General features: G+C 45.6%; 1 pseudogene; it reads left to right on the top strand.

The window, feature by feature from the left end:
• The first annotated feature begins 9,160 nt into the window (after positions 1–9,160).
• Positions 9,161–9,431, top strand: LOC111139216 (annotated as a pseudogene).
• Positions 9,432–13,445: the final 4,014 nt, after the last annotated feature.

Here is a 13,445-nt window from a genome sequence, read left to right as displayed (position 1 = left end):
AAAGCATGAAGGTGTCTTGTCCCATGTGAATGCTCAGCAAGGAACAACTCTGCAGAGGAGGATTTTCGTGATCAATGGGTAGGAGGACCCGCTCTGCCGGCTCCTGTCAGCCTCTTTCCTGAGCCAGCACAGTGGCCTTGTGAACAAAGTGGCCGTGGACACAGGGACGGAGGTGACGCAAGCACTCAGCCACATGGACTTCCACCCACCAAAGCTGATGACATTAGACAACTTCAGTTGTGAAAAGGGCAGCGTTTTGTCCTTGCTGGAGTGCAGGCTTACTCGGGAGAGGGGTTCGCCTTCCCTGCGCGCAATGCTTCCCCCCAAAGCCAGGTCTGCGGACTCTCGGAGCCCCTGACCCGGGCTCGGGGAACCACACAGAGCCGGGCTCGCAGGCGAGGAAGTCTCTCGACAGCCAGAAGCACGTCCCCGGGCCCCCGCGCGCAGCCTTCCCTGGTCTTCCCGGCTTCGTCCCCCGCCATCCTGAAGCGGCCGCCTTGGCAGAGCCGCGGAGTGGCCTTCCCAAGCCTCAGTGGCGGGGCTGGCTGGGGCCACCGCTCGCATGGCCGGGGCGAGGCTCCGCAGAAAGCCTCCCGAACCCCGACTGCGCATCCGCTCCACGGCTTCCTGCTCCCGTGGGATTCGTGGCTGCGGGAATCACCGAGCAGAAGCGGCACCAACTCCCTATTCCCCCTCGTGACCCACGGGCGACACTAGTGCTTCTTGCTCCTGTGGCCTTGTTCTCTGGGGTTCTAGAGGCCTTGGTTCCGAAGGGAGGAAAGGTCCTTCCCAACAGGAAGCCCGACACCGATTCTGCCGAACTGGAAGTTAAGACGCCACCTGGCCACGTGGGGCTCCTCGTGCCTGTGAATCAACGGGCAAGGAAGGGGTTTCCTGTGCTGGCTGGGATGATTGATCCTGATTACCAAGGGGAAATTGGACGACTACTCCACCATGGAGGTAAGGAAGACTGGGGTGCAGGAGATATAAGGGTGTTTCTTATTATTAAGTCTCTTAGCATTATGCCCTGTGATTAAAGATAATGGAAAACTACAACAACCCACTCCAGGCAGGACTACTAATGACCCAGAGCCTTCAGGAATGAAGGTTGGGATCACCCCACCCAGTAAAAAACCAACTGAGGTGGTTGCTGAAAGCAGAGGGAATATAAAAGTAGTGAAAGGACGTTCATAGAAATACCAGCGATAAGCATGTTACCAGTTACAGAAACAAGGACTGTGATTGTCATGACTATTTCCTTCTCAGGAATTCCTGTGTGTGTGTGTGTGTCTGTGTGTGTGTGTTTTATTTCCTCTCTTATTCCCGTATCATGTACCATAAGATATATTGATTTTATATCATAGTATTTAAGTTGTGTAACTTTTATTTTGTTTTTTTTTAAAGATTATTTATTTATTTATTTATTTGAGAGAGAGAAAGAGAGTGAGCAGGGGAAGGGGCAGAGAGAGAGGGAGAAACAGGCTCTCTGCTGAGCGGGGCTCCATCCCAGGACTCCAGGATCATGACCTGACACAAAGACAGACGCTTAACGGACTGAGCCAGCCAGGCGCCCCACGTTTTGTTACTTTTAAATCATAGTACCTAAGTTATGAGGTACCGAGAAGAAGAGTAAACATCATCACTCAAGGACTTTAACTCCTCATCTGGGAAAGGGGTTAGTGCATTTTTTACTTTATCCAGGATAGTTGTACCATGTTAATGGGAATTATGACCTTGTTATTGTCTTTATTTGAGATTAAGTATGGTTTAAGGATATGTGTATGGCTGTCAATTTAACACCAACTTGTGATGACCCTTGTGATGTGTGATGTGTGACCCATCTTGTGATGGTTAATTTTGTGTCACCTTGACTGGCAATGGGGTGTCCAGATTAAATGTTATTTCTGGGTGTGCCTGTGAGGGTGTTCTCAGATGAGATCAGCATTTGCATTGGTGGACTCAGTAGAGTAGACCGCTCTCCCCAGTGTGGGTGGGCATTATCCAATCTGTTGAGCACCTGAATAGAACAGAAGGCAGAGGGAAGAGAAACTTACACGCCTTTTTTCTGTCTTACTGCTAGCTGAGATCTCTCATCGCACATTCTCCTGCCTCTGGACCTGGATTTACATCATCAGCTCTCCTGGTTCTCAGGCCTTCAGACTTGAACTGAATCATACCACTGGCTTTCCTGGGCCTCCAGGATGCAAATAGCATATTGTGGGGCTTTTCAGCCTCCATAATCACATGAGCTAATTCCTCATATATTGTTTCTGTCTCTCTGGAGAACCCTGATTAATACACTAAGACACAAGATGCTGCTGCTCCTGCCTCTATGACCAAAAAAGGTCCTAATCCTCATTTGCAGGGTCCCCCTGTTGCATAGCCAAGGGATTAATTCAACCATGGCCATGGGAGAGGTCTGTAACACTGATGATACTAATTTGAGGCTCCCTGGAAGAAGAAACTTACAAATATAGGCCTCCCCAAAGTATATCCAGTAACCACATACACATAGATAAACACACACACACACACACATACGTGCACGCGCACACACACACGCGCACACACACACACACACACACACACACACACTGGGAAAGTTGTCTGATAGTTGCCAAATAGTGAATGGTCTGAAGAACATTGTTGGTGGGAAGTGGGATGAGACTTATGCAGAACCTCATTCGCTTAGAGGAATTTTAGGTAAGATGTAACAAGGTAGGAGGAATTTTAGGTAAGACAAAAATAAGGTAGGCCTTTCTCTTTTTTGCCACCATCCTGCTGTGTGTGGACGTTTCTGGCCATGTCTTCTCACAAGACTTTCAGAATCAAACGATTCCTGGCCAAGAAACAAAAGCAGAACTGTCCCATTCCCCCAGGGGATTCAGATGAAAACTGGTAATAAAATCAGGTCCAACTCCAAGAGGAGCACTGGAGAAGAACCAGGCTGGGTCTACAAGGCATCACACATCATGAGAAGACACACCTAACTGGCACACACGTGAAGATCCTGTGTTCTATCTTATCACTCTGTGAACATCCTTTCTCCCTGGCCAATAGACATGTTTTCTCAGGGAAATGATTTTTCTGTTACTACCCCTCTGCACCAGTAGGTTGGTTCAGTAATAAATGTGAAATGTTTCAGCTTTAGAAAAAAAAAACAAAACAGGTAGTGATGGAGGGTGGGGGAGAACGGAACAAACCACTCAGTAGTGTGGGCATGGGGAAGAGCTTGGAGGAAACACCCCCTCTCTGCCATGTGATCCACAACAAATGAATCAAGGGAGATGAGGAAAGTTGAAAGATCACTTTGGGAAGGCTCTTCAGGGGGAGTTGAGGTAAGTCCCCCTTACTCTAACAAGATAATTTGGCCCTCCCTCGCATTTTACCCCCCTCTCCCTGCAGGCAGATGGGATGGGCTGGTGCATTGTGATGTCAGTCTGAGTCATCCCACGACTACCACTGTCTAGGAGGAGCTTCTTGGTGACTAGAGGAAGTCGAAGGGTATGCCTCTTCATTGTACTAAAGAGAGTATATATAGGGAGATCAGGAGAACTGTTGGTCAAGACAATGTTGACTTAGACAAGGTAGAGGTGAGTGGGAAACCACAAGAGCCCAGCACAGATTCAGAACCACCAATCACAAGCATTAACCAGCCAACTACAAGCAACAGACAGGGGATGAATGAGAAGAAACCCTGTCAACCCAACATCGAAGACATTGAAAAGGTCAGCTCACACAACCTATGGTCCTCCTCTACACCCCCAAGACTCCCACCTGTCCTTGTCTGGGACAAACTCCCTCCTCAGCCCACACCCCTTTTATAAATCCACACTTCCCATGTACCAACCCCCCCCCATCTACTGCTCCCAAACTAATGTCCTCTCTTTTCCCACCAGTTGAAGCAGATCGTCAACAGGGTAAAATTAGCCCTTCAACAGAGTTCAAGTAATCCAAAGAAAACAAGAAAGCAGAAAGGATTAGTCTGTTACCGCAGGGCATATAAAAAGGCGAATCCAAATAAGGCAGTCCAAGGAAAAAAGAAACTGGACAACTCTGCTTCTGCGAGTAATGTCTCACACGAGTAGAGCCCAAGACCTAAAACTCTTCCCTGCATCCCCAGAGGAAGTTCTGAAAAACGGCCAATCCATAAAGAATAAACCTTATACCAAAACGTACACTAATGGTGACAATTAATAAAAGCAACACATTTTGAAAATTTGTGTATGTGTCTTTTGAGTTCTCTGATGGTATGGAGGTTGGAAGAAAGGGAAGAGACAGGTTGTGAGGAGAGAGGTATGTAAAGTCCAGGAGGGCTGGGGTCAGACTGGCAGATCGACAGTTACACAGTAATTGGCTATGAAGACTGGGTCATGACTGAACACTGAAGACGGATTTCCCTCCTTGATACTTTAACCCACAGGCAAGGAAGAAAAAAAAACTTGGTGTTTCTGTGTGGGGGAATGGGGGAGTAGGGCAGGATGGGAAAAAAAGAGAGGGGTGACATCAAGGTTTAGATTGCTAGAACCCAGATGGGGAGACATGTGATGCGAGGGAGAGGGTGGAGTATGTGATAAAAAGTCTGATGCTGTTTTTTAACGTGTGACTGCTGACAGCTTCCAAGCTCCACTCTTCCCCCTTCCTCTGCCCCACATTTACGCAAGCTGATTAGGAGCTCTGAAATTTGAGCCACACAAGTCCCAGCCCATGTACAGGATCCCTTACTCCAGCCCCAGCCCCTAACTACCACACAACCCCAAGCCAGTCTTCTTCCCCAGCTCTCTCAAACCAGTGTTGGTCCTGTTTGGGAGCCGGCCCAGGTCTCCCCAGAAAGCCTCATTATGTGAGTAATGAACCATTTATTCCCTATTGGTGCTCATACAGCACCACATTCGGGCTGCGTGGGGGCTCACACCTGTGGGGAGACCACAACAAACTCACGTGCTTCACAGAAACTCAACTAGTGGAATATATATGGCAATTTACCAAAGATACCAGCACTTCAGGAAATGTGTCTTTGGCGCCGAGTTAGTGTCAGATATTGTTGTAGGCCCTGGGCTTACAGTGAAGAACAAGAAGTCAAAAGCTCCTGCCATCAGGAGCTTATTTTTTTTGTGGGCTTGCAGGTAGTTGAAAGTGGGGGGAGAGGGCGGAGCAGGGGACAGCCGCTAAAACTGTGGGCTGCGAAGAAGCCCCCGAGGAGTTGACATCTGAGTTGAGACCTGAACACCAAGGTGGAGTGTATAGTGTGGAGATTTCAAAGAAAAGTATTTAGGTAGAAGAAACAGCAAGTAGCAATATCATGAGGAAAGAATGAGGCCGCAGGCTGAACAGCAAAAAGGCCAGTGTGACTAGAGCTCAGTGAGAGAGGGGCAGAATGGAAACAAATGACTGAAACTTGAGGGGTCACCAAAGATGAGGTTGCATAGGGCCTTGTTAATAAACGTACACTTTATTATTAAGGAGAAAGTTTAAAATAGACTTACAAAATAAAAAGAAACATTGGTCTGGATTCAAACCCAGCTCTGAAACTTCCTATCTACCTCTTGTCTTAAGAAAGTCACTCAATTTATGTGAGTCTGTCTCCACATTTGTAAAAAGCCTATAATACCAACATCACGAAACTTTTAGGAGAATTAAATTAGATGCAGTGACTGGCATATAGTCAAAAGTCAACAAATGATAGTTAGGAAGGTTATTAATTACCACTCTCTCAAATGCTTTTGCCTCGGACACACTTGGGAATGCTCATGACCAAATTGCCTCATGCATCATGACTCACTTTGGTCTTGTGTCTTTGAAAGGTTTAAAACTGCCTTTCTAGGAAGTAAGCCTCAAAGATGTTATCAGTCAGAGAGAGTGATTCTGAGGTGAGCACCGAGGACAGGCTAAGATGGCCTAGATACAGCTCAGCCAAAAACTTCCTTTTGCAGGCCTGGCAAACAAGGACACCTGCTAGAAGTTCCTGCTTCTAGAAAACACGAGAAAGTTATCAGTTAATAAGTGTGATGATTTAGGGGCAAGCATGGTTGAGGCTCTGACTCTCCAGTGAGTATATGGGGCAAATATTTTGCTCAATGCAGCCCAGGGAAAATAACCTAGAGGGCCCCAACTTGGGTCTCCCTCATGCCCCAAATGCTTCCAAAGGCAGACATGGTAACCTTCCACATCAAACTTGTGGCCAGGGCTAAGTGCGCTTACAGATATTTCCCATTTGATAAGAAGGGGTAATAACATGCCGCGTGGTTCTTTTATTTGACAAATGCCATTGCTTTTACTCTGTGCTTGTAAACTTCCTAAGGGATTCCCACATATTAATACATTTAATCTACACTATAGCTTGAGACAAAGGTACTGATATAAACACTTCTATAGAGGAGGAATCTGAATTTCTATGTTTTATACATTATTTTAGAGTCTATAGAAATGATGGAAATGTCTCCATCTCACTTGGAAAATCCTTCCTCATCCTGTTGGAACTGGGTCAGCTGTTTCTCTCAAGATTCATGTCTTTATTCAGTTCTCTGACTTTTGTTAACATTCCCTTGTCTTTCCTCTATGATGACTATGTGTTCTTTTTATTTCAACTCTAATATTTTTAAGTTCAGATTTGGACTTGTTCTTTCCTATACCAACCTATTTTTGTCTCTTGGATGTAGCCCCTAATCCCTGTGAAGACTTTTATTTTCTGTGGGACACTATCTCTTTGCTTCTAATAAACCCTAAGCTGTACACTTCCCTTCTGGAAATTGTTTTAAATCAGATTTTTTAAATGTTTTTTTAAATTTATGAATATAATATATTTCCCTGTGTAGGAAAAAGTAGAAAGGATCCACTTTTCAGTTGTGACAAAGCATTCAATATAATGAAAATCAAACAGGATCTTTAAGGAGATGAGCGATAACCTAAATAAAACACAGGTTCTTCGTATATAACATCAATGCATCAAGTCTCTGCATACCTAATCAAATGCTCATTTTAATTTAGATAAAATTATTTCTGAAACAATCTACACATAATATTTGAAAATGATAATGGGTAAAATGGTTTTGTGTGGGAAGTGAGGGAAGGGAGATGGTTTTGAAGGAAGGTGAGAAATAAAAGGTATTTTTTAAGTGAGATGAGGGAGGGAAGTACTTTGTAGGGGAAGGTGAGAACTTTCTGAAGGGACATGAAAGAAGGAAGGCCTTTTTGAGTGGAGAAGAGGAAGGTTAGCACTTTGTGAAAGGCCTTGATGAAGGGGACCTTTGAGAGAGGAGATGAGTGAAGGGAAAAACTTTATGAGGGAATGTGATGGACTGAAGTCAACTGTGAGAGAAAGTGAGGAAGGGATGCACTGCTGAGGGAAGAGAAGGCCTTTGTGAAAGCAAGTGGGAGATGAGTTGAGTAGCATTTATGAGGGAAAGGAATGCCATTTTAAGGAGAGATGAGGAAAAGGAGGCCCTCATGAATGAAGTTAAGAGTGGAAAGGGCTGGGGCGCCTCGGTGGCTCAGTGGGTTAGGGTCCTGGGATCGAGCCCCACATCGGGCTTTCTGCTCAGCGGGGAGCTGCTTCCTCCTCACTCTCTGCCTGCTTCTCTGCCTACTTGTGATCTCTGTCTGTCAAATAAATAAATCTTTAAAAAGAAAAAAGAGTGGAAAGGGCTTTGTGAAATGAGGTGAAGAAAGTTAGTACTTTGTCTGCAGAGGTGAGGAATGCTAGTCCTTCCTAAGGGGAGTTGAGGGAAAGAAGGGCTTTCTGAGGGGAAGTGAATGAAGGAAGACCATACCGAGAGAAAGAAAAGCTTCTATGAAGAAGCATGAAGGAGGTCGGCACCTTGTGAAAGGAGGTGAGGGAGGGAAAGCTTTTGTGAAGGGACATGAGGGAGGTTAATACCTTGCGAGCATAGGGAAAGGAGCAAAGACCTTGTAAGGATGGTGAGGCAGAAAATGCATTAGTGATGGATGTAAGGAAAGAAAGACATTTTCTGAGGGAGATGAGAAATTACTATTTTGTGAAGGGAGGTGAGGGAGTGGAAGCTGTTTTGAAGAGGGTAAGGGAGGGAATGTCTTTGTGAGGGAACTTGTGAGAGGTTTGTACTGTGTCAGGAGAGGTGAGAGAAGGAATGACTTCATGATGGGAGGTGAGGCAAAGAAGGCCTTAGTGAGAGAAAGGAAGGCCTTTATGTAGGGAAAGAGGGAGAGAAGGAGTTTTTGTGCATTCGAGAGGGAGGCCTATGACAGAGGAGGTGAGGGACAGTAGGCCTTTTCAAGGAAGATGTGAAAAGCAAAGACCGTATGGGGAGGTGAGTTAGAGAACTTTGTTAAAGGAAGGTGAGGGAGGGAAGGACTTTGTGACTGGAAGCAAGGGAGATTAGAACTTTGTGAGACAAGAAAACCAAAGGAAGGTCTTTTTGAGGAGAGATGAGGAAGATTAGCACCTAGAGAGAGGGAAGAATTGAGAGGGCAGAGAAGGGAGGGAAGGCCTTTGTGATGGCAGGTGATGGAGGTAAACCAATTCTGAGAGCAAGTCCAGCAGTGAAAGCATTAGTGAGGAAAGGAACAAGCCCCGTGAAGAGAGGTAAAGGAAGTTAATTCTTTATGGGGGGCACATGAAGGAGAGAAGGCCTTTGACATAGGATTTGAAGGTTATAGTACTTTTAGAGGGGAGGTGAAGGAAGTCAGGTCTTTGAGGAAGCAAAAGAGGGAATGCTTTAGTGAGGGTTGTGAAAGAAAGTGAGAGAAGGAAGGACTTTGTGAGAGGAAGTGAAGGAAGTTAGTACTTCTGGAAGTGAAGTAAGGGAGTGAAGACCTTTGTTAGGGAAGTGAGGGAAGGAAGACCTTTGTGAGGGAAGAAAATGTCTTCCTGAGGATGGATGGTGGAGGGAAGTCCACTGGGTGGGGGGGTGAAATCCTTTTCACAAATCCTTTGTGAAGGAGGTTAGGAAGGGAAGTGTTTTGTGAGGGGAGGCGATGAAGGGAAGTTTTCTGTGAGGGAGGTGAGAGAGATTAGTAGTTTGGGCTGGGGAGGTGGTGAAGGCATCTATGGGGGAAGGGAATGCCTTTATGAGTAGAGGTGTGAGAAGGAAGGTCTTTTGAGGGAAGATGAAGAAGTGACTCAAAAGCTTAATAGCATAAGGAGCCGTTCCAGGAGCCGGAGCTGCTGATTAAGGTGATCAAGATGACAACTTCCCAAAAGCACTGAGACTTCATTGGCAGAGCCCATGGGGGGAAAGCCAGTGGGGAACCTGGCCGGGATTGGTGAAGCCTTGGGCAAGAAGCTGGAGGAAAGGGGCTTTGACAAGGCCTCTGTATTCCTTGGCCAGTTTCTGGTGCTAAAGAAAGATGAAGATCTCTCCCGGGAATGGCTGAAGGACACATGTGGTGCCAATGCCAAGCAGTCCTGGGACTGCTTTTGGTGTCTTCGAGAGTGGCACGACGCCTTCTTGTGAGGCTCTCTTCGGGAGCCCCCAGCCCCTAGCCCCAGCACAGAGTCTCCAGAGTTTGCAGCCACGTGGGGACTCCTCCCTGTCCTATACAAAGGAAGAGATTGCTGTTGTTGTACTCCTTCGGATGTACTTCAAGGTCTTTTGGGAGTTGTCTCCCCTCATCATTTCAACTTTTTAAAAATTCCTGCTCTTGAATGCATCTCCCTTCTTCTTCCCCTGCCAGTTTCATGTCAACAATTATCAGCTTTTCCAAGTGGATTTCTGGCCCTTCCCTCACCCCCACCCCCACTGGTCTGTTTTATCTATTTGGCTCCTTTTTTGGCAGAGTAGTCACTGTCCTTGCAAAGTTTTTTTTTAAATCAGTAAGTCAGTGGCCTTCTTGGGGAAAAAAAAAAGGAGAATAGCATAGGGGGGCCTGGGTGGCTCAGTCAGTTAAGTGTCTGTCTTCAGCCCAGATCATGATCCCAGGTCCCTGGGATCAAGCCCCGCATCGGGCTCCCTGATTAGGAAGGAGTCTGCTTCTCCCTCCCCTTCTGCCGCTCCCCTTGCTTGTGCTCTCTCTCTCTCTCTCTCTCTCTCTCTCACACACACACACACACACACAAATAAATAAAAAATCTTTAAAGAAAATTAAAAAATAAAAAATTAATTAAGTGTACAAAAGCTTAATAACATGCAAAGTTGAATTCATCCAAAAGGCATTAAATGCGGTGGGGAAAACACCTTCTAAGAACAAAAGACGCACTCCTCAACAAAGAGCTAATGGTTTTGAACGTAGTATGTGCAAAATAAAGAGTTTCACCATTCAAAGGCAGAAAAAGAAGAAAAGAAAAGGGGGAGAAAAGACTGGAAATTCAAGAAAACTAAGGCAGAAAATATACCTTCTCCGATCTCAGCCTGTGACAGGTCACGTGGACGAGTTAGTCCCCCAGCTGGGGGCATGTATTGAACACACAGGTGCTTCCGGGCGCCTTTCCTAGATGAACTCGTGCGGTCCCTTGGCATGTGGTCTACCATCAGCCCATCGTACCAATGAACAAACTCAAGCGTACACAGCACAAAGTGAGGACCCAGAAGGAGGGAATGACGGATGCATGCAGCATGTCGGAGTGACGCATCTACATCCCTACCCCGAAACGATGAATGCAACTTCTCTTTTCAACTGTCCATGGAATTGTCATAAAAACTGACCATATATTCCACCTGTGATGTTGTGATTTATAATAAAGACATGCAATTTATCTTCAACCAGTTCCTGGCACAGAGCCCCTAAAATCCTCGAAATTTCCTGTGATGATGTCTTTTATACTGCTAAAGAAGGAACGTTTGGAAAGCCTTTAGATAATCTAAGGAAGGGGGCTAGTTTGCAGGGGAACCAATCAAGTGACAAGAGGGCTGGCAACTTCACTGCACCTCCACCCACCTCTGGAGAGGGAAGGGGGCTGCAGGCTGAATAACTCACCAATGGCCAAGGACGGAATCCGTTGTGCCATTGTAATGGAGCTGCCATTAAAACCCAGAATGGTGGGGGGGGGGGAGCTTGGAGACCGTCTGGGTTGGTGAACACGAGGCAGAGTGGCACATTGCTCAGAGAGCATGGAAGACCGGCATCCTTTCCCCATACCTTGCCCCGTGCATCTCTTCCATCTGGCTGTTCCTCGTCTGTATCTGTAACCAAAAGAATGTGAGTTCGCTCCTTGGGGAGTCACAGACACACCCGATGGAGTTGTTGCACAAAGTCAACTTTATCTGTAAAGAGATCACAGGGAATAGCTTCCAGAGCTGTGACTCCCTAAGAGTGCCAAGGGGTACCTTTTGTTTAGGGTTAGGATGAATATTGAGGTAGGGAAGCCTTGTCATGGTATGCAGAGATGGGCACAGGGTCGCGCAAGTGCCTTAAGGAAACAAGGCTGTCCACACCTTGTATGATATGTAAATGAGGCTGAGGCTCCTCCTTGGGGGAGTTCAGTATTACGACAAGGTAAAGATGGTTGCTGGTCATTCCAGGAGTCACCCCATGGTCCATCTGTGCAGGTGCGAGTGAGGGTTTAGCTCCAGTGGTCTGGGTGGTCTGGGCCAGCGGGAGGTCTTGCCAGGGCCGTCTCCATCACCTGAGGGACGTTCTGGCGGTTTCATTTGGCTGAGTTAAGAGAGAACTCAAAACAAGAGCTGAAAGAAAAGTGTGAGACAAAGGTTAATGAGTACAAGCAGGTGGGCAGTGAAGGTCAGGTCTTGAGATCTAGCTGGTGACATGTCCTTGTGTAATAAACCAGGAATCTAGTAAGTAAAATGTCTGTCTGAGTCCTGTGAGCCACTCTAGCAAATCAATCGATCCTGAGGACGGGAACTGGGGAACCTCTGACTTACAGCCAATTGGTCAGAACAGGTAACAACGTGGACTTTTAACACCAGCGTCTAAAGTGCAAGGAGGAGGTAATGGGAACCTCTGACCTGTAGCACATGGGTAACAACCTGGGCTCGCGGCTGGAGTCTACAGTCAGGGATGGGGGGCAGTGTCCTAGGACGGAACCGTTACCCTGTGGAGTCTGTCGCTGCCTCTGGGTAGATGGCATCAGGGTTGAGATGAATTGTGGGACACCCAGCTGACATCCCAAGAACGGCTTGTTGGTGGGGAACCCCCCCACACACACACACACATACACCAGAATTGGTACCAACCTATTTAAAACTACAGAGACAAACTTCATCTATTCCAAAAGTAAAAATACATGCGTAAAATTAAAAATAATTTTAATTTCCGCTAAGGTCAGGAACACGGCAGGGATGTCCGTTATCACCACTGCTATTCAACATAGTACTAGAAGTCCTAGCCTCAGCAATCAGACAACAAAAGGAAATTAAAGTCATCCAAATTGGCAAAGAAGAAGTCAAACTATCACTCTTTGCAGATGATATGATACTATATGTGGAAAACCCAAAAGACTCCACTCCAAAACTGCTAGAACTTGTACAGGAATTCAGTAAAGTGTCAGGATATAAAATCAATGCACAGAAATCAGTTGCATTTCTCTACACCAACAACAAGACAGAAGAAAGAGAAATTAAGGAGTCCATCCCATTTACAATTGCACCCAAAACTATAAGATACTTAGGAATAAACCTAACCAAAGAGACTAAGAATCTATACACAGAAAACTATAAAGTACTCATGAAAGAAATCGAGGAAGACACAAAGAAATGGAAAAATGTTCCATGCTCCTGGATTGGAAGAATAAATATTATGAAAATGTCTATGCTACCTAAAGCAATCTACACATATAATGCAATTCCTATCAAAGTACCATCCATTTTTTTCAAAGAAATGGAACAAATAATCCTAAAATTTATATGGAACCAGAAAAGACCTCGAATAGCCAAAGGAATATTGAAAAAGAAAGCCAAAGTTGGTGGCATCACAATCCCGGACTTCAAGCTCTATTACTAAGCTGTCATCATCAAGACAGCATGGTACTGGCACAAAAACAGACACATAGATCAATGGAACAGAATAGAGAGCCCAGAAATAGACCCTCAACTCTATGGTCAACTCATCTTCAACAAAGCAGGAAAGAATGTCCAATGGAAAAAAGTCTCTTCAATAAATGGTGTTGAGAAAATTGGACAGACACATGCAGAAAAATGAAATTGGATCATTTCCTTACACCACACACAAAAATAGACTCAAAATGGATGAAGGATCTCAATGTGAGAAAGGAATCCATCAAAATCCTTGAGGAGAACACAGGCAGCAACCTCTTCGACCTCAGCCGCAGCAACATCTTCCTAGGAACATCGCCAAAGGCAAGGGAAGCAAGGGCAAAAATGAACTATTGGGATTTTATCAAGATCAAAAGCTTTTGCACAGCAAAGGAAACAGTTAACAAAACCAAAAGACAACTGACAGAATGGGAGAAGATATTTGCAAATGACATATCGGATAAAGGGCTAGTGTCCAAAATCTATAAAGAACTTAGCAAACTCAACACCCAAAGAACAAATAATCCAATCAAGAAATGG

This window comes from Enhydra lutris, unplaced genomic scaffold (assembly GCF_002288905.1).
Source record: "Enhydra lutris kenyoni isolate GAN:26980312 unplaced genomic scaffold, ASM228890v2 scaffoldscaffold96, whole genome shotgun sequence".
Lineage (NCBI taxonomy): Eukaryota > Metazoa > Chordata > Mammalia > Carnivora > Mustelidae > Enhydra > Enhydra lutris.
Note: the sequence above shows the minus strand (reverse complement) of the source record. Positions and strands in the feature narration are given on the sequence as shown.